This window comes from Vespula vulgaris, chromosome 4 (assembly GCF_905475345.1).
Source record: "Vespula vulgaris chromosome 4, iyVesVulg1.1, whole genome shotgun sequence".
In the NCBI taxonomy this organism is placed as follows: Eukaryota; Metazoa; Arthropoda; class Insecta; order Hymenoptera; family Vespidae; genus Vespula; species Vespula vulgaris.
In genome coordinates, this window is record NC_066589.1 from 9,462,501 (window position 1) to 9,485,000 (window position 22,500).

Here is a 22,500-nt window from a genome sequence, read left to right on the forward strand (position 1 = left end):
AAAGGAGGATGAGAAGGAGAAGGAGGGTAAAGTAAGAATTGAGAAAAGAAAATTCAGAAAGGGATGGAAAGTAATCCAAGAGCGGCGAGCTTTATAGTTTTGTTTATTCCCTCGCATACAATTACGCTGATGACGCAGTGGTAAACCTAGGCCGGTTCCTCTCTCTCTCTCTCTCTCATTTTCTCTCATTCTCTCTAATTCTCTCTGTTTATCTCTCTCTCTCTCTCTCTCTGTACATAGAGAAGCAACTCCACGTCTCTCCCTACCCTTCCCATTTTTATTCACCCTTCCCTCCGTTCCGAGCAACGTGCAGAAGCACGAGCACTCCAACGTTTTCCGCCTTTTACGGCTCACCAAGCGCGTTTCTGGTAAAACGTTTATATCCCTGGCGCCTTAGAAGATGAGGATTTTCAAGCGAGTAGTTACGCCACGGAACGCGAGGAGAGAAGCAGAGAAGAGAAGAGAAGAGAAGAGGAGAGGAGAGGAGAAGAAAAGAGAAGAGATGACGTGGATGAGGATGAGGATGAAGATGAGGACGAGGTGGAGTTGGAGAAGTGGACGAGAGAGGGAAGGAGGAGAGGAAAAGAAAACTGGTGGGGACCGAGAAATCGTAAATTTAGGGATGACCGGCGGATGAGGCAACCTCTCCCCTCTCTTCTTCAAGGATGAGGCTTGGATTAACGAAACATTATGCTCCTTTTCTTACGTTCACCCTTATTCTTATTCTTATGCCAACGAGAGAAGAAGAAGCCTTTTGGAAGATATCTTTTTCCCCTCTTTCTTCGTTATTCCTCTTCTTCCTCTTCTTCATCGCCTTTTTCTCCTTCTCCTCCTTCTTCTTTTCTCCTTCTTCCTTCTTCTTTTTCTTCCTCCACCTTTTTCCTTCCTTCCCTTGATAACTCCATTTTAAGTGGCCCCTCGATTACGGCGTACCTCTGAAATATGTCGCGACTCCGGATGGGCCACTTGGAATTTAACCGCTTCTAAGAACCCACGAAGACTCTTTATTTCTTTTCTTTTCTTTTCTTTTCTTCTTCTATTTTTTATTCTTCCTTTTTTTTTACTCTTATAATTTTTCTGTTTCTTTTTCTTCTTATTATTCTTCCATTTTTCGTTTCTTCTTCTTCTTCTTTTTTATTCTTCTATTTGTTAATCTTCTATTTCTTCCTCTTCTTCTTCTTCTTTTCATTCTTCTATTTGTTAATCTTCTATTTCTTTTTCTTCGTCTTCTTCTTTCTATTCTTCCATTTGTTAATCTTCTATTTCTTCCTCCTCTTCTTCTTCTTTTCATTCTTCTATTTGTTAATCTTCTATTTCTTTTTCTTCGTCTTCTTCTTTCTATTCTTCCATTTGTTAATCTTCCATTTCTTTTTCTTCTTCTTCTTCATTTTATTCTTCTCTTTGTTAATCTTTTATTTCTTCTTCTGTTTTTCTTCTATTTGTCCTTCTTTCATTTTTTCTTATTCTTATTGTTCTTGTTCTTATACTTTTTCTCGAGTATGTAGACTGCTGAGTAAAACGTTTCGAGGGAGGATCGCGAAGAAGAATCGAAGCGTTCGTGCGAACAGCGTCCAACGATTCTTTCAAATTATCAAATTATCCCTTTCTCTTTTCGTTGTTATTTCAAATCAATAATTGTATTATTCGATTGCGCATACATGTATATTAAATTCGCGATACATTAATCTTTTTATACATTAAAAATGAAAAATCATTATCCTCTCTCCCTATCGAGTTTTATAAAATTATTACTTTTTCAGTTGTTATTTCGAACAGCAAATTTTCTTTATTAGAGAATGACTAGGTTATTTTCTACTTCGAAAAGAAGTCAAGGTTATTGATATCAGAAAACAGCGGGATAAGCAATTACGATAAAAATGGAATTGAATCGAGAAGATAAGAATGAAAATGGCTGATAGCTGAAGGAAAATTCAAGAAAGAAAAAAAGAAAAAAAAGAGAGAAGATTTTCTACGGTTTCCAGAGGTTTAGAAGACGAAGACGAATTAACCCGAGGGCAAACGTGTTTGCCCCTATTCCATGGGAACACAAAGGACCCGTTAAAAGAAGATGGTTACAAGTCGCCGTAGGCTCGAAAGAAAATATCGAAAACAGACGTGTCCCACGTTCTACCACCTCATGGGACATCCTCGCAAACGACTAGGTAAATCGATAACGAAATCAACTTCTTCCTCTGATCCCTAACTTTTATAGCTCTACCTTTTCCTTTTTCCTATCGAAAGGTATCGAAGATATAGATCAGAAAGAGAGCCGAAAGGGAAGAAGAAAAGGAAGAAGAAAAAAAAAACAAAAGGAAAAAAAAGAAAAGAAAAAAAAATAAAAGTCACAATTGGGTATGTATATAGGTGTTACGTATATAGATACACGTGTATATACATAGGTAGCTGTAATTTTCGTGGAATCGAAGAGTCGTTGTATTGGCTGTAAAAGAGGAGGAGGAGGAAGAAGAAGAAGAAGAAGAAGAAGAAGGAAAAAAAGAAACGAAAAACTATAAGAGAATCGGGGGATGAAAAAGGGAAGGGTGAGAAAAAGGGTACTAGAAGTGTAAAAAGGGTAGACGGGGTGATGATGGTGGTAGGGTAGGGTTCGTTGCGTATACGTACATACATACATACATACATACATACATACATATATATTCTTTGTGTACACATATATAGACAGATATATACGTGTAGCAAACCTAAAGCCACCAAAGTCAAATAGGAGCGGTGACGTAAGAGGTACGAAAAGGAAAAGGAAAAGTAAGTAGGTGGTAGTGGTGGTGATAGTGGGGCTGGTCTTGGGAGTTGGAGAAGGGTTGGTGGTAGGTTGGTTCTATGCGGACTGAATTGTAAACCGGACTGAACTTTTCGCCTTCTTTTCTGGTCGTTGCCCGAGGATGGGATGAAGTGGGGTCGAAAGTGGTGAGAGGATGAAGTTCGTTCCTTCTTTAAATTACATTTGGCCACTCGTTTGGCATCTCCCTTTACCTCTCGCTATCTCTCCTCTTCTCTTTTCTACTATTTTCTTCTTTCTCTTTTCTTTCTTACTAGCTCTCTCACACCAGTTTCGCACATTCACATCAACCCACTCGACGAATGAACGAATGAACGAACGAACAACCGAGGGAAAAGGCCTGAGAGGAAGAGGAATTCATTTTACGAGCTACTCCTTATCCATCTTTTACGGTTAATCCTAATGTTCCCTATCTTTCTCTTTCTCTCTCTCTCTCTCTCTCTCTTTGTTCATCTCTGTCTCTCTAGCTACTGCCTATCTCTTGGGAACGGTTTCAATGAAAATTCGAATTTGCATCGAGATACACGATCGGGCTGTATCGTGCTTCGGGTATCGTGATAGAATCGAATCTACTTCTCTCTTTCTCTCTCTTTGTCTCTTTCTCTCTCTCTCTCTCTCTCTCTTTATCTATCTATCTCTTTATCTCTTTCATACTGACGAGCGTGAAACTCGACATCAATGTTTACCCGATCGTCGATAAATATTTTATTACGTCATTATGTCCCGGGACATGCATAATCGTAACACGATCGATCAAAGTTTTTCCTTCGTTAATCGTTTGAAAACTCGTTCGAATTACAAATTTCTATACATGTATCACCTACACATGTAATCTACATACACGCTTACCTATATATATATATATATATATATATATATATATATACATATATACACACATCTATATCATAGTGGATGTTTCATTTAATTCGACCGTCCGAAATACTTTTTATTGATTTTTTTTTCTCTCTCTCTCTCTTTTTTTCATATCCAAGTGAAATCAATATTGCGATTAACGAAGATTAATACTTTGACGATTTCGTATCAATGAAAACATACAATGATAATAAAAAATAATATATGCCGAGTATGAGAAATTTCATCAGACGTAGAAGGATCAACATAGAAGTTGGTATTTCTCTAGCTACCTAAGTAGGTAGGACGATAAGGATGGTACTATGGTAGTAGCACATGGTTAGTTATAGACTTATTTGATATGCTTCCGTGATAAAAGAATACCGAGATCCGATAGAATCTACACCGTTATTTGCTCGATTTTATCGCTTCGAAGCACTGCCGAGGCATCGTACAGCACCAATTTCGTTTTATCGATATATATATATATATATGTATATATGTATAGATATCTATATATATAAAGGTTAAGTCTGGAAACAAGTAGGAAGCACCCCTTTCACTCTCACACCCTTACAACACGATCGATCTTAATGTTTAATCAGTACTCTCCTCACGTGGTTCTACCTCGCTTATGCTTCGAAATATTTACTTAAATTATCTCCGAGGTTACTTTACTACGTGCAACCACCTCTTCCCACGGTGAAAACACTTTGCACCCTTTACACCCTTCACGGCTTCCAGCAGCCAGGGGGTAGAACGCGATTCAATTTCGATAGTCAACGAGGCTCCCGCGAGTTCGACCATCACCGGCCGCTTCCAGCTTTATCAAATTGATTTCACGCGAATATTCGATCTGGCAGCACACACACACACACACACACTCTCTCTCTCTCTTTCTCTTTACGTTCTCTCCAAATTCTAAAGAGAGAGAGAGAGAGAGAGAGATGATGGAAGTGAAGAGCTAGACGAGCTGGAAATTATCAAATTTTAAGGGATGAAATTTGTAACAAACAAATTGCCAGTATATTAAAGAAAATGAATCGTCGTTTTTTTTCTTTTTTTTTTATTATTATTATTATTATTATTGTTGTTGTTGTTTTTTTCTATCTTTATAGCGACATCGTATTGTTTTATTTACTCTTAAAAATGAGTTGTCATTAAATTGCGACTAAGTTAGACATCGTGATTCTTTTTTTCTACATTCGCTGAGTTTATATCGCACGACAAACGTAAACGCATACGTAGCTAGTATTGGATATGCAATCGGTTTTAATCTCAAAAAGAAATATTTTTTCTTTTCTTTCTTTCTTTTTTTTTATTTTCTTTCTCTAACGTCGATCGATAAACGCGGTCTAGGTTACACATTTACTTCTCTTCTTCTTCTTTTCTTTTTCTACTTTCTTTTAATTATACATGCACATAATAATTATACTTGTGCGATAAATAAAATAAATTAATATTTTCTTTTTTTTCTCTCTTTTCTTTTTTTCTTTCCTTCCTTTCGGTTTATAAATAACGAATGACCGTGCAAATAAATATTTGTAATTAATTAATAATATTTGATTGTGTTCGAACATTTTTTTTTCTTTTTCGTTTTTCTTTTTTTTTTACGATAATTGGAATATGTCTATACCTTTGTAATTATTTGCTAGAGTTATATGATGTAACATACATGACGGTACAACCACTAACACCGTGATGTATCGATCACGATAAATTAATTCTTAATTTTGCGAGATACATACGTAGAGAGTTATCTCGTGAGACACGTTCGAGTTTTTACAATTCCATCGAGATAGTCGAACGGAATGTCGACGAAGCTTTTGCAAGAAATTACGTATTCGTTGAGAGAATTTACAGTGGACACATGCTATTGTTAAACCAAATCCCTGGAAAGTCGAGAATTAAATAAAAAAGAAAAAAGAAATAAATTAATAGAAGAAACTTTTTCTACGAGGAAAAAGAAATATATATATATATATATATATTCAATGCCGCGAAATGTCAGATTTGCTTTTCGAAAGAGGATCGTTATTATAGCCGAATGAAACGATTCTTTACGCACGCTTATTGTATCAATTTATTTTTCATATTTCTAAACAAAATTTTATTACGTGAAACTTAATAATAATAATATATATATATACATGCATAGAAATGTAATATTATTTTATTATTATTATTTTACTGTATTCCGTATAATAATTTTACGCGGTATAATATTATGTTGTTACTGCGCGTATGCACTAATATTATACGATTTTATAATTCTATATATTACTATATAATATTACTATATAATATATACTTTATAATAAAAAGAATTATCATTATCATATTTGACATATAATAATAATAATAATAATAATAATAATAATAATAATAATAATAACAACAACAATAATAATAATTTATTAATACACTAATAAATTATCGATCCTATCAAACAAAATGATAATTAATTATATTACTATAGAATAGAAACATCGACAGATAGAAACAATTCGTACGAATGAAAGCTAAACGCTATGACTTTACGTCCTTCTTGAAAATGATTCAAAAACTAACGAACAGAACGGGAAGAGAAAAGAAAAAGAGAGAAGAAGAGAAAAAGAAAGTTAGAGGAAAAAGGAAAAAGAAAAGGAAAGGAAATAAAGAAAATGGAAACGGGTTTTCAGGAAGGAAGGAAGAAAGGGTTATTTTCGTAGGTCGATATTACCAGCGGCAAAGTAAAACAATAATATGGTTGACTTGCGTTCACCGAGGGGATGGTTGGGGTTGAATGCATAAAGATGAAGCTTTCGTAAGCAAGCAGAAAGAGAAAGAGAGAAAGACAGAGAAAGAAAGAAAGAAAGAGAGAGAGAGAGAGAGAGAGAGAGAGAGAGAATGAGTACGCGCACGAAACTAACAAAACTTGGTGGCCCGCGGGCTGAGATCTCTCTTTCTCTTTCTCTCTTATATATACACATACACACACGTACACACGCATGCACATGTACACGTATAAACTCATTCTGTCTCTCTCGTACTCTCTCATACTCGTCGCTAGTTCGATACGCACACGAAAACCCAAAACGTAGCCCTGAGGCTGGGAGCGTTGTTAACCCTTTAAGCGAGCTAAGTGACTTTAGTCACGCCGCAATTCATGCACCAACGTTGAAAACCATTTCCCACGTGGATCATCGTTAAGAATAATCGGACATTTTCGATTACTCTCTTCTTTCTTCCTTTTTTTCTTTCTTTCTCTCTTTTCCTATCTCTTTCTTCTGTTTTTTTTTTATTCCTTGTAACTTTTTACTTTGTATTTCTCAATTCGTCATTTCCTAAGATAGCTATTTATTTCCTAAGATAGCGAATATTGATGTATTGAGGGAGGAGAAATCGAGACTTCCAGAAGAAAAAACAAATAAGAAAAAAAAAAAGAATGGAAAGAATAATTAAACGAGACGGTTGATCTCTGATATTGAAACGAATTAGATCGCTCGGTTTAGTTCATTAGAAAAGTGTTATGAGAATGAGATACGAATTTTTTTTTCGATAGACAAAAAAAAAATGAAAAAAAGAAAAGAAAAAACGAAAAACACGTAACATTATGATGATACAAAATGGAGCAAAAGAAATTGATCCTATTTTTTCGAAAAAAAAGGATAACGACCGATGAGAAAAAGCAACAATAATCTTTCGATGATTATAACGAAATTACGAGATTATTGATTTCGATAAAAATTAATGTCTCTATCTCTCTCTCTTTCTCATATATCAATAATATTTCTGTACTGACAATTAATATTTCATCGGATATCGTATAAGGGCAAAGATCGCGAAATGTTAGAAAAGAGGTTACACTGGTATCTAGAATATCTATTCTGAATCGATTAATTTTACCGGACTAATATACGGAGGAGATTCAACTCGGTTCGAGTTATCTATCTCCCTTACGTTTCGTTCGAATTGAGTCGTCGATTTGATTAACCGGTTCCCAACTTCGTTTCATCTACTGTGAAAACATTCCAGCACGAAGAAAGTTCGATTTGGCACGGTAATTATGTAATTACATTAGACTAAACTTTTCATGCGCTTGCCTGCCTTCTCTTTATAGACGAGAGTAGTTTTTTCTTTCTTTTTTATTATTATTATTTTTTTTTTAATAACGTTATATGTTACGTGACCTTGATAACGTCACATGTACACATATACATGTATACATACCATTACGTATATATAAATGGAACAGCAATTATCTATGAACAGTTTGCGAGCTTTGTGAATAAAGAAAGAAAGAAAAAAAAAATGATCGTTGACGTCAGAACGATTAGATCCGTTGATCTATTTATTTATTACATAAATAAAATGTCACGAGTATTCACGAATACATAGACAAAGGAAGCGTGCTGTTTCTTCATAAAGATTTAGATATTAATGAAAATTAGTACTTTGCTTTGACCGAAAGCACCTTGTTAAGGATTGTTAACGTTTTTAGATTAACTTCGTAAGATATATAAATAATATACATACATATATATATATATATATATATATATATATATATATATAATATATATATATATGTATATATACTTATAAACGTATATAAGTAAAAAGATTGTTAGTGTAGATCACAACGTATCAGCCTGTTTTAATCGTGCCAACTACTAGGCTATTAAAGTTATATGAACTGCTAATTATCGATGGATAAACTCGAGGTGATGTATAAGTCGGTACTTTATACGCGTATTACACTTTCCCATAAACGTTACGAACGTTTAATAAACCTATAAATTTGTCATAAATTATGTGGATCGATGTTCGATGACATTATTATTACTATACATGTGTATAAATAAATAAATAAATAAATAAATAAATAAATAAATAAATATGTGTGTATATATATACATATATACGTGATCAATTTAAATATTTATGGACGTATAATACTCGAAAGTTAAATTATTCTTATTGCAACATAGAAAGCTATTGTAAAAGAAGAACACGTATTGCGCATATGTGTGTGTGTGTGTATAAAAATATAAGCTGTTTGAAAGCCGTACGTATTACTTCCCTATTTTCTTTTTTCTTTTTTTTCAATTTCATATAAATATTTTAGTTCGCAAAGCTTATAATTCTTCTTTTTGTACTTCTGACGAACAATAAAAAATAACGCTGCTAATGATAAAACTCTATACTCCAAGCGATACAGTAACAGTAAAAAGCAAATACTTCTCATCGATTTTACTCGACAAAAGTTAATCTCAAGTTGATTTATAAACAATAACTCGTGCATACACACACATACATACATACATACGCACGTACACCCACACACATATCGATGTGTTATCAAAGTTAGATAGAAAAGTTATCGAAACATTTTCGCGTGAAGATAAGAAAGAAAGAAAGAAAGAAAGAAAGAAACAAGGAAAGAAAGAAAAAGAACAAAAAAATGTCAAAGCAAAGAAAAATAGGAAACAGAGAAACAAAAAGTGAGAGAGAGAGAGAGAGAGAGAGAGAGAGAGAGAGAGAGAGGGGAAGGTAGAGGGGAGGGGGAGGAGGAGGGGAGAAGAAAAAAGACAGAGAGAGAGAGAGAGAGAGAGAGAGAGAAAGAAGCATAAAGAAGAGTGGTCGTTCCGTAAGGGAATTAAATTATCCATGCTGGAAATTTCGTAAGACTGATTTTTCGCGCTATTTCTCTCTCTCTCTCTCTCTCTTTTTCCTCCTCTCTCTCTCTCTCTCTGTCTGTCTCTCTGTCTATCTATCTCTCCCTTTCTTTCTCTCTTTCGCTTTCTTGTAATCCGACGACCCTCGGCAGAGCGGGCCGTAGCACGTGGCATGAATTATTGAAAACCTCGTAGAAAATTATTCCTCTGGTCTTAAGGTAGCCGAGTTGGTGCTCTACGAGCACGCGCGTGCAAGTCTTTTTGAGTGTGTACGAAGGTGCGCGAGCGTGATAGAAATAGTGAAAGAAAGAAGAAGAAAGAGAAAGACAGAGAGAGAAAGAAAAAGAGAAAGAGAGAGAGAGAAAGAAAGAGAGAAAGAGAGAGAGAAAGAGTATAGAAAGAAGGGATGGGGAGAAGAGGGTGATAGGAGAGAGGAGTAAAGGGGTGTGGGAGGGTTTTCTCCTGGGGAAAAGGATCCGAGAAAGCAGGATAATAGCCACCGAGGCAGAATAGCGATTCTATCGATTCTCGCATAACAAGAGTAACAATTTGCCGAGGGGAAGGGAAGAGGTTGCACGATACACGAGAGTCTAAGTGTTACACATATAGAGATAGATATAGTTACACATACATTTAGAGAGAAAAGGACAGATGTATATATATATATATATGTGTGTGTGTGTGTGTGGATTGGTGGGTAGATTTGTGTGTGAGAGAGGGGATCAAATAAACTGTTACGAATTGTTTTAGTTGGTAATTATTAAAGACGTCGATTAGGATTTTCTTAGTTCGATTAAATGGGACGTATCTATTATGCTTGATGGTTTTAATGAAATATAAAGTTATTGGAGGGGAGAGAGAGAGAGAGAGAGAGAGAGAGAGAGAGAGAGAGAGAGAGAGAGTGTTAGAGTTTAGAAAAATATTAAACGACGTATCAATTTTTCAATTCGCCCAAGCTACTTTCAACGGCATGGTATAATTTTTGTTTACCGAGTAATTCATTATCGAGTAATTTAAATTATTTTATTATTTCCTTGTTCCGTTTGATTGAGTCAATGAAATAATAGAAAGAAAAGAACAGAAATAAAAGAAAGACAAAATATATATAAATCACCATTGAACGGTTCGATACGTTATATTTGATTCGCTCTGTGTATCGTATGTATACAGACGTACGTTTTCGTAAATCTAATATTAGATTCGAGGTGCTCGTCGCATCTCTCTCTCTCTCTCTCTCTCTCTCTCTCTCTCTCTCTCTTTCTCTTTTTCTTACAAACGATCGAAGTCGATCTTTTGAGTGTACTTCGATTCAAAAAGAAGACTTTGTCGAATAGAAAGTTTCTCGTTACTATATATATTCTCTCTCTCTCTCTCTTTCTTTCTTTCCTTTGTTCGATAATAATAAAAAAAAAAGCAAACGAGAAAGAATAACGTTGCTCTCAAAAATCTTGTCGATTTTTGATCGAGAATAGAAACGCGTATCCGAACTATCGATATAACGACGCGTCGGTTGTCATCGTTTCAAAGAATAAGAATATTTCGCGTCTCTCCTTTTCGTCGAGAGAATGCAAGAGAAAAGGAGCAGGAAAGAAATTAAAAAAAAAAAAAAAGAAAAATAGAAAAAAGAATATATATATATAAAAAAAAAAATAAGATAAAATAAAGAGAGAAGAAACGAGAAAGGGATTGGTTTCTTTAGAATATACCATCAAACTTCATCGAATCTCTTGGCTTTCGTAAGGGCTTTTTCACTTTTTCCACAAACAAGTACAAAAGTCATTCACATATCGAAAAAGTCGAAGAATAAGGCGGATGATTAAATAGAGTGATTTCCTTCCTCTCTCTCTCTCTCTCTCTCTCTCTCCCTTTTTTCACTCACTTTGTCGATCTCTTTCTTCTCTCCCTTTCTCTCTTTTTTCTTCTCTTTCCTCTTTGCTATGCTTCTCTTAGAAAAGGATCCGAAGGAATATATACTTTTGTAACGTAACACGAGCACCAATTCAACCTGGCTGCCTGCCACGAAAAGGTGCATTCGAATCCCCATTCATCGTTCGAGATCAGCCTTTATTTTTCTATTTCCCATTCTTTTCTTCTTTTTTTATTTTTCTCACTAGAGAAACGCATCTATCGATAAATAATTGCGATTAATTAACATACTCTAAAAACGAAGAAGGTAATGAAGGAGAAGGAGGAGGAGGAGAAGGAGGAGTATCGGAGTGAGAAGGATAAAAAAAAAAGTAGGAGAGGATTGAAGAAAAAGAGTTTGTTACTCGATTCTATCCTTCGAAAAACCATCAAACGATTTTATTCTCCTACAGGTCGGAGTCGGTATAATCGGATTTTACCGTCGAACGCTTCCTCTTTTATTTTATTGTTTTCTTCTATCTATCTATCTGTCTGTCTGTCTGTCAGTCTGTCAGTCTGTCTGTCTGACTATCTGACTGTCTGTTTGTCCTGACTGTATGCACGTTCGCGTGGTTTTTGTATTCTTCTCTTTTTTTTTTCTTTTTCTTCTCTTTTCTTTTTTCGTCTTCTTTGAAGAAAAACGAAGTTTGGAATACGAACGACGGTTGTGTGTTGTCTCAGCGCGAGTCAACCAGAAACCAGAAACCAGAAAGAAGAAGTTTCCTTTTCTCCGTGAACGAGAATCATCGATCGATCGAACTCGAAAGATTTCTTATTGTTCTTCTTCTTCTCTTTCTATCTTCCTTCTCTTTTTCTTTTTTTATCTTTTTTTGTTTTCTTATTATCGCAAGAATGAAGGAATTAAATATAAATGAGAATGTAAGGGGGAAAGAAAACAAAAAAGAAAGATAGAAGAATTAACTAAAAAAAAAGTAAAAAGGATCGGACGGAATAGTTTCTCGAAGGTGTTGTGTACAAAAAGTAAAGTCAACGAAAGCGTCCACTTGTTTCGGATGAATGATGTGTTGGATAAATGAGACGGTGTCATTAAAGAAAACGAAAAGGAATGAGAAAAAGAAAAAAAAAATGAGATGGAAGAAGAAAAACAGACAAGCAAAAAATGAATTACAAAACTGTTTGCCGAGGCGACAAATATCAAACGATGAAAATTAATGCGTCCGATATTTTTCGGATCGAACGCATGAATTTCTGTCGGCAACAAATTGGAAAAAGAGGAATGGTGCGGGTGGTACGAGTGGTGAGGGGTGTGGGTTGAGGGGTGAAGGAGTGAGGGGTGAGGAGTGAGGGGTGAGGAGTGAGGAGTGAGTGAGACGACGAACGATATCTGTATCTGGATAGCTAGCTAGCTAGCTATCCAGCCAGCCAACTAGCGAACGAGCACGTTGCTTTCTCGTTAATGAAATGCGCGATATTTAAAAAAAACAGAGTCGTCAGGAGTCGATATATTCGAAATATGTGCGATGCCCCTCGTGCTCTCCCTTCCTCTCCCGTTTTTACGCGTAGAATCGATATTTTGCGACGAAATGTTTAAAATTTCATGAATGTTTGCGTAGGAAGAAAAAAGTAGAAAAAAAAAGAAGTAGAAAAGAATGAAGATGAAAAAAAAAAAAATAAAGAAAACGAGAAAAAAACCGAAACAACGGGGAGAAGAAAAACAACAACAAAAAAAAAAACAAAAACAAAAAAAATAACGAGAGGAAAAAAATATGATCGCGCCCGATCTCCTCTCCCATCGTTCTTCTTTCACTGTTGTCAATATTCGTTTTGTTTTTATTACTTCTATTTCCCCCTTTTTCTTTTTACCTTTTTTATTCTTTTTTTTTTCTTTCTTTCTTTCTCTCTTTTTTTATTTTTTTTTGTTTGTTTTCACCAGCACTCAAACAGATTTCAAATGACGTTCGACAATAAAGCAACGCCTGGCGTTTCTTTTTTTCTTCCCTTTTTTTTCATTTTTTTCACGACCGCGATCGCGATTCCTTGCTTATTGGTCATTTTTCGATCGGCCAATAAAGAAATAAAAAAAATATCAATTTTAATATACGTCGATTGGTTACGCGATCGTTTCAAGAACGAATAAAATCGTGGAGGTCATTATTTAAGGATGATCGTTCGTAAAAAAAATGTGTTTGTTCCCTCGATTCTCGTTCGATGGTCCTAAGGGAGCGATCGAGTCTCTCTCTCTCTCTCATTCAATCGCAAGTATTTAGTACGAGCGAACGCGTCTCTGCGAGATTTCCGATCGATTTCTCTTTTTTATTTTTTCTATTTTTTTTTCTTCTTCTTAATTCAATCGATGTACTTTCTTTCTCGTTATTTCTTCCTTTTTTTTCGTTCCTACCTCTTCTTCTACTTCTCTCTCTCTCTCTCTCTCTTTGCATCTACTTTACTTTCTCCACTCTTTTCGGGCCGATCACGAAACTATCTATTCTATCTCCCGTCCCTCTAAGAAGCCGTACTTCTTTACGAGTTTTCCCAACGATTCCAAGTTTCCGTTCCGAAACACTTATCCGATTTAAGTTTTCAATATTGTGCTCCCGGATCAAGCTATCGCATTAAGAGTAGATATCTTTGCTCCGGCCGTCTTTAACCTCGAACTTCGAACTCGATATCGTTCGATAACGCTTTGAGCGAAGTTCCTCCTCATCTCTCCTCACCCCGTCTCTTCTCCGCAACTCTGCGCATCCGTGTGCAAAGTCTAGTCTTCTTTCTCCTCCTCCTCCTCCTCCTCCTCCTCCTCCTCCTCCTTCACCACCTCCTCCTCCTCCTCCTCCTCCTCCTCCTCCTCCTCCACGTCATGCTTTTTCTGCTCCTTCTTGGAAAAATTTCTCGGACGAGCGATAGACCGAGCACGTTGGTGAAAATAATGTTTGCTTTCTTTTTTGTTTTTGTTTTTTTCTTTTTTCTTTTTTTTTTCATACTTATCTCCTTTTCTTCTTCTTCTTCTTCTTCTTCTTCTTCTTCTTTATCGAGCTTGGAGCGTTCCGTTCGCTATTATTATGATTATTATTATTTATTTTTTATTTTTCCTTTTTTTCATATTTTATTTTCTATTTCTTTAATGTTTTGTTTCCTGTCCATTTTTTCTTGTAAAGTAATAACTTGAATATACGAGATTAAATTGATAACGTTAAAGCATAGTATAGTATAATAAGCGAAGAATGAGAGGACGAAGGAGAGATTGCATTTATTATTACGCGAACGTAATAATAAATTACTATACAGGAAGACGGTAACATCTGCGATGATTAGTATTACGCAAGAAACGTTGAATCGTTATGTTTTGCTCTTTTTCTTCTCCTTCTTCCGCTTTTTTTTTTTTTTTTTTCTTTCTTTTATCCAGACAAGGATAAGAAAAATCACTTAACATCATTGAAATGATCTGAAGCAAAAAGAGGAAGAGAGAGAGTGAGAGTAAGAGAGAGAGAGAGAGAGAGAGAGATGAAGAGAGGACTTTACTACAACGATATAATTTATCGATAGAATCCGCCGTTTGCAGTCGCAATTTATTAACGAAAGCTGTTACGAGGATTTAGATACAAAATAGATAGTACAGGAGTAGTATTTCTAGCATCCAGACTCGATCGTAATAAAAAATTGACGAAGCACGACCGTATATATATAGATATCTACTACCAAAATTCTCTTAACTTTTCTTGCTACTATCTCATATGTACAACTATATACCATTATACATGGATAGACATACCGTATATATACGTACGTGGTATGTCTATATATGTGTACATGTTTATATGAATATAGTTATACATACACACAAACACACAGACATATATACATATATACATATATATACATATATATATATATATATATATATATATACATACATATATATATAGAATATGATATAAAGTGTGTGGTTGAAGGTTCGAGAGATGCACCGGCTGCAACTCTACATCATGCTGTTACTTAGTGTAAGTAGTTCGTCAAAAACAGGTCAGCCATCGGTGCATCTCTTCTCCTACTCTTTCCCTCTCTCTCTCTCTCTTTCTCTCTCTATCTATCTATCTAATAGCTCTGCTATCTCTATCTCTCTTTTTCACGCCACGTATACCACCGATACAGCATCCATACATATACACGTCACGTGCCCGTTTATTCTGACCCCATGCATTATTTCCGCTGCGAGGTTCGTAAGTCTTAACGCGATTCTTCTCTCCCTCTCTCTCTCTCTCTCTGTCTATCTTTTTTTCTCACTTTCTACTTAGTTATATATCTTTATCTGTTTCGTGCAGCCAAGCATCTCGGTCTTCTCTCTCTCTCTCTCTCTCTTTCTCTTGAATCGAAGAAACTTTCGCGAAAGTGCCGAGCCGATCTCGATCGTCCTACGATTCTTCGAAAGAAGTTTTATGCATTTCTCGTTCTGCCATCTAGATGCATCAACCAAGCGTCGATGTAACTTTGACTTTGCCGCATCTTGCCGTAAGAACGTAAAAAGGAAAAAAAAAAAGGAAGAAAAAAATATCGCCGTTTCGTAAGGACGAGATTGTCTCTCGATCGGACTTTTATGAATTTATATTTATGATCGGACGGAAGAAAGAAATGAGACGTTCTTTTTGTCGACGATACGTTTAAAAGATTCTTTAAAAAAAAAAAAAAAAGAAACAAGAAATTTCTTTCCCTCGAAAGTTCAACCTACATCTCCATTGTTATTATTAAAATTGTTTGTTCTCTTTTCTTTTTCTTCTCTCTCTCTCTCTCTCTCTTTCTCTCTCATTCTTTCACTATCTTATATGGGAAAAAAAAGATATATTAAAGACGGATAAATTAAAAGGAAGAATGGAAGAAACAAACTTTTATCGGAGATCCTTCGTAAATTTCTTTTTTAAAATTCCACATAGATCGAATATCATCGCTGTATTCTTTCTATCTATTTCTCTCTCTCTCTCTCTCTCTCTCTCTCTCTCTCTCTCTTTCTCTCATTCTTACATTATCTTGTATGAAAAGAAAAAGTATATTAAAAATAGTGGATAAATTAGAAGGAAAAATATGACAAATTTTTGTCGGAGATCGTTCGTAAATTTCTTTTTTAAAATTCCACTTAGATCGAATATCATCACTGTATTATATATATATCTCTCTCTCTCTCTCTCGCTCTCTCTCTCTCTTTCTCTCTCTCTCTGTTTCTTTATGTCTGGTAAAAATATTGCGAGTCATCCAAGATACTCGGTAGGAAACAGCTCTCGGCTTGAATTATGCAGGCACAACGATTTTTACGTCGATCCGTACACGTGCCAGCAACCAAGGGGCCAACCGTGTACCTCGATTATTTACAACTTCCCACTTTTTCCAGGACGGATCTAGCGGGCATGTCGTACGTGATAAAACCGTGTTTTTCCTTTCGAAACGTACGAATCACGTCCAGGATAACGATGTTTTACCCCCCATGATCGAGTCTAAAAATAAAGAATCAAATTAATCACATTGACAATGAAACATTATCGACATCAACAGAGATTTCCTACGGCTTTGTTTATTTATTAATTTATTTCTATATTTATTTTTTCTTTTTGCAAACATCAACAAGTCGAATTGCTAAGCCGTAAAAAGAAGGCAAATTTGTTTCGTTGTTAATCCGTCCGACGACGAGATCCTTTTATAATCCGTTTCAATTAGCTATCGTTAAAAGAGAATTTTCTTTTAACAAAAATGAGCAACATCGTGTCGTTTCTACTAAGTAATACCAGAGAAACAAAGAGAATTCCATTGATGCGCGACACGAAGGTTGTGTTTTGCTAGGGAAGCTGTTAAAATGTAAAGATGAAAGAGGAACATATATATACATACATACATACATACATATATATATATATATACATACACACAGAAAGGGAGAGATAAAGATGGATATAGCGTTAGGAGAAAAAGATGGTTAAGGCGAGAAGTTTGAAAGAGTTACGGGACTAATAAACCTCTTTACTACGTTCACGAAGGAAGCCATCTACTCTATTTCATCAAGACGGAATTGCCGTTTTAATAAAAAGTATTGCCACGGAAGGTGAAGGAGATAGGTAGGTAGGTAGGTAGGTAGGTAGGTAGGTAGGTTAGAAAGTAAAGTAGGTAGAATAGGTAGATAGATATATAAGTTAGGTAGGTACGAATAAGACGTGCAGAACTAGTAAGATAGAGACAAGACAGGTCAAGTAACTAAGTAAATCGTCCGCGAAGGGCCAATGCGCGACCATAATTTCGTTATTAAATTCAAACCGTTGGGTTCTACGTTCGACGATATGCCTCAGCTTCCTTCTTCCATTTACTCTCTCTTTCACTCTTCACGGCTCGTCGAAACTATAATCGTCGATTTCGAAAGAAGAGCAAGAGGAAGATTTCGAAAGGAAAAAAAAGGAGGAGGAAAAGGAAAAGAATGAGAAGGACCGACAAAACGAAGTTTCTCTTTCCTCCTTCTATTCCTTTCCATAGACATTTCTTTCTAAGGACTTACAGACGGATTTTATTAATCTCACGTAGAACTGAAATCCGTGAAATCGAGCGTGCGAAAAGGCAATGGTTCGTACGACTCTTCCGGCACGTGATCCAACAAAACGACTCTTGGTTCGTCTTCGAGCGAGAAATAAGATAGGAAAGAGAGAGAGAGAGAGAGAGAAAGAGATCAAGAAAAGAGTAGGTACCAAGTCACCGTTATAAAAGCCAATAAGCTTTTTCCAACTCCCCATTAACCGAATTATCAGTTAGCCGACTTTGTCCGAGTCGAATCTTCCGTTGATTCAACGCTTCCTTTCAATCACGCCAAGCGGAAATCTCGTAAATTCGGCGCGCTTCTACGTCGAATCGAAGCCAATTAAGAGACCGCGAAGGATCTTTTTTCGTAAGACGAGTTTTTCTTTTTTCTTTTCTTTTCTTTTCTCTGATCGAGACAGAAAGAAAGAGAGAGAGAGAGAGAGAGAGAGAGAGAGAGAGGGAGAAAGAGAGAGAAAAGTAACACGAAAAACGAACGAACGATCGAACGAAGATATATATTCGTTTATTACACTTCACGTTGATTCATTTATTCGTTCGTTAATAATATATTATTATTTACAAGCTTTTTCTCCTTTTTTCTCTCTCTCTCTCTCTTTCATAGCATCGCATTGCATAAGCATTGTGACTGAAGGAATTTCGCGAGAGCCGGGGAGTCGTCTCGGTAGCCATCTACATAGATACCTACATAGCTAAAGATGCCGAAAGTATCTTGGAGTTTTCCTACGGAATGATTTATGATCTCCCTCTTTTCATCCAACGGATCCTATACACTTCCTACACGCTAACTTTCAACACGGCCGCCTTTGGTACACTAGCCTTGCTTCGGTACTTAAAACGAACAACGAGAATGTACCTGCAGTATATTTCCCTTCTTCTTCTTCTTCTTCTTCTTCTTCCTCCATCTTTCAAAGTATGTATCTAAGTATATAACAACTCGCATAGAAATACAATGAGCTTTTGCAATTTACGGAAGATTCTCGATAAACCTTGAACGTCAACAATCGCTATATATACACATATATAAACACACACACACACACACACATGTATGTATATATATATATTTTTTCTTTCTTTCTCCTTTTTTCCAAACAATTGTTTTCATCAGCGTTAAAAGATCGTCAATCGTATTCTCGATTGTATTCTCCGTTGTATTCTCGTTTAATAGCATGTACCACTCTCTCTCTCTCTCTATATATATATATACATATAGTATCAACGTATACGTACTACGTATACGTAGTACGTATCTTTGTGTCTACGTTCGAATACACGCGTTTGACAATCGCATAAACGGTCTTTATTCGCGGCACGCTTTGTCGTGACCGATTATCCCGTCTACCTCCGCCTGATTCTTCCCCATTGATTAATCGAAATGCGACAATACGTGGCTACGCTCGATGCATCGATTACGCTTCGCTCTTGCCGTGTTTCCTGTGCGTTTGCTGTTGTCATCCTCCTACATACAATGTGGCCTCGTTTTAATCAATCCAATTCTTCGATTATCCTTCAATTTCTATCCTTCCCAACAATTTTCTTTCCCTTTCTTTTTTCCTTCCTTTTTTTTTCCACCTTTCTTCTGTTCTTTTCTTTTTTTTCTTCTTTTCTTCTTTTTTTACAATTTCTTTTTTTTTTCAAATTTTGCTTTCCTTTCTTTTCTCTCTCTTTCTCTCTCCCTCTCTCTCATCGCGATAATAAGAATCTTTCGTGTATCTTTTATTTTTACTTTTTTTTGTTTTTTGTTTTTTTTTCTTTGTTCCTTTTATATACGTCGATATAATATCGCATTATTCATTGGATAGATACGACGTACTATCTTGACCGGATATTTCTGAATTTTTAATCAGATTATCCGTCGTCTATAATTACCAAGAGCAATGTATGTCTTATTTTCTTGGAATAACTACGTAAGATATAACATCGAGCAATCGATCGGTATACCGATTGTTGTATATATCATTTCGAGTGTACGTGTCTGTGTGCGTTTCCTACGAGAAGTAAAAATATAACAAAAAGGAGAAGAAGAAAAAAAAAGAAATAATCGTTCGAATCGAACAGAAATATCGAACAATTTTCGAAGTGACCTATCGATACGAATTTTAAACTTGACTGCGACATAGAGCCACGTAGTAAATAATGCTCTCTGTAAATCGTCCGAACGATTTCGTTTACATATATATATATATATATATATATATATATATATATATATATAAAACGTAAAAAAAGAAAAAAAAGAAATAAAACAATGTCTATTGGAATAGTTTTGTAAATCGATTAAAATGGGACACCCCGTACGTGACTCGGCCCCTTTATCACGCACCAAAATCCATATTATTTAGCCGGTAATTTTGTCGTCGTGTGTACGTTGCGTTCATCTTCGTACATTGATCTATACATACAACGTGTCACAGGAAAATCTAATTACATATGGTATATACGATCCATCATCGACAGTCCCTTTCGATTATATTATTTCAATTAATATTTTTTTCTCTTTTCTTCCTTTTTTTCCTTTTTTTTTTTGTAATCGAACACGTTCACCAATTATATCCATTATCCTTATACGAATCGACCTTCCTTCTTTTTCTCTTTTTTTTTCCTCTTTTAGTCTTTATATAAAGCGATTTATTTTTGCTCATCATTTATATATAATTGAGAGTCCATTTAATCACAGACGCGAGTCTCGTTCTGAAATAGTTTTTCTTTGTCCTTCGTTTGATTTATACGAGAATATTTCGGCGATATGTACGTGTATATATATATTTAATTAAAAAAAAAAAAAAAAAAAAAAAAACAATAAATAAATAAAAAGAAATATTTAAGGAACATTATTATAATTTTAGTTTTAATGTTAGACATTAAATATGTATAAACTCTTTCTCTCTTTATTATTTTTTTTATTTTACTTTAAATAAAAAGTAAGAAATAAAAAATAAATAAATAAATAAATAATAAGGAACATTTAATATCTTCGTTGTTATAAATACCGAAAGGAAAATACACATAGAAAAACGACGGAACGGAGATTGACAATCGAATGCTCGAGAGGAGATCGGTAGAGTAGGTACAGAGAAAGTTTTCCAATTTGAGGCAATTAGTTTGCAGTACTAGACTGAATAGCATGCGTCCAGATAATCGAATATGGGTCAACTTCGGTGCTAGGAGTCGTGCGATAACCCGGTCCAACGAGACGGAATGAGAAAGATATATATATATATATACTTGTCTGTATAAATATGTATGTATATATATATATATATATATATATATATATATATACAGAGATAGATATATATGTGTACATAATAGAGAAATATACGGATAGATGTCTGCCCGACATTCTATTTACCTTATGAATTAATTGCTAATCGCATTCGAATTTATTAAGAGAAGAAAAGAAAAAAGAAATCACATCGAAATAACATTGCTCTAATCGAACAATTTCCCAATTGAAAAAAAAAAAAAAAAAAGCGTTGCAACGAAAAAACATCTGTTTTATATACGAACGAGACTGTTTCTTTCGCGTTGAGATCTATAAAAAAAAAAAAAAAAAAAAGAAAAGAAAAAAGATTAACGTCGAGAATAAAAATATCGTCGAAAATTCGAGACGAATGAAAAGTAAAATTAACCAAAAAAAAAAGAAAGAAAAAAAAATTTCTTCCCTTTAAGAAAAATATTTTTAAGAACTGAGATTATACTTGTCAGACATTTGATCAGATCGGTGATTGCTCGAACGAGTAAGTACTTGCTTCTGGATAATTGTGCTACTGCCGTTTAAAGAAAGACAGACAGACGGACAGACAGACAGAAAGAATGAGAGAGAGAGAGAGAGAGAGAGAGAGAGAGAGAGAGAGAGAGAGAGAGAGAATGAGATAGAGATATAGAGAGGATTAAATCGTAGACGTCAGCTCGGCCTGCTCGAAGTGTATGAAACCTTGCGATACCGATCAAATTGCGTTAGAGATTTTCGAGTCCGTCGGGTGATCAGAAAATCGTTAGATCGATCTCTTTCTATCTTTCCCGAAGGATTGATCGATATTAGAAGTAACGTCTGTACTCGACGTCCCTTGTCTTCGGGTTCCCGCAATGATGGAACTTTCAAGTTTTCCTTTCTGACATTTTCTTCTTAGATTTTAACTCCCACCTCTTCCCTTTCCTCTCCCACTACCATCGTTTCTTTCTATCGGTCTCTACTTTTTCCTTATCTATCTATCCATCTCTCTCTCTTTCTCTCTCTCTCTCTCTCTCTCTTTTTCTCTTTCACACTATTTTTAATTAACATTAAATATGCAATGTCTTACTTTTTAATACAACTTCGTGGAAGCAGGCTTGCTTGTACGCGCGCGTGTGTATTCGCTTTTGAAAATGATGAAAAATGTATCATAACGTTCTCCCCTCTTTAATAAATCTCGTTTCGGGAAAGTATTTTACAATTTGTATGTTATATATTCTGTTCGAAAGCAAAAAAGAATAGTAATAATAATAATAATAATAAAGAAAGTAACAAAAAGAAAAGGATGACTGTAAATCTAGTCGCTATAACTTCGCACACGTACGCACGCCTAACTTACTTCTCGGTTAATTAAAAGTACCTAACATTTCGGTGTTAACAGGATCTCGTGTTGGTCAGAAAGAGAGAAAGAGAGAGAGAGAGGGAGAGAGAAAGAAAAAAAAATGAAAAAAAAATGATTGATATCAACTACGCGTAGATCGAATATCGAAAAGTCGATAAACCACAGATAACCGATCGATTCAATA

The 22,500-nt window shown here is 35.2% G+C and overlaps 1 protein-coding gene across 3 annotated transcripts in view; it reads left to right on the forward strand.

The window, feature by feature from the left end:
• Positions 1-22,500, forward strand: part of LOC127063035 (carbonic anhydrase-related protein 10) — a 187,830-nt gene that overhangs the window by 73,891 nt on the left and 91,439 nt on the right. The window lies entirely within an intron of this gene.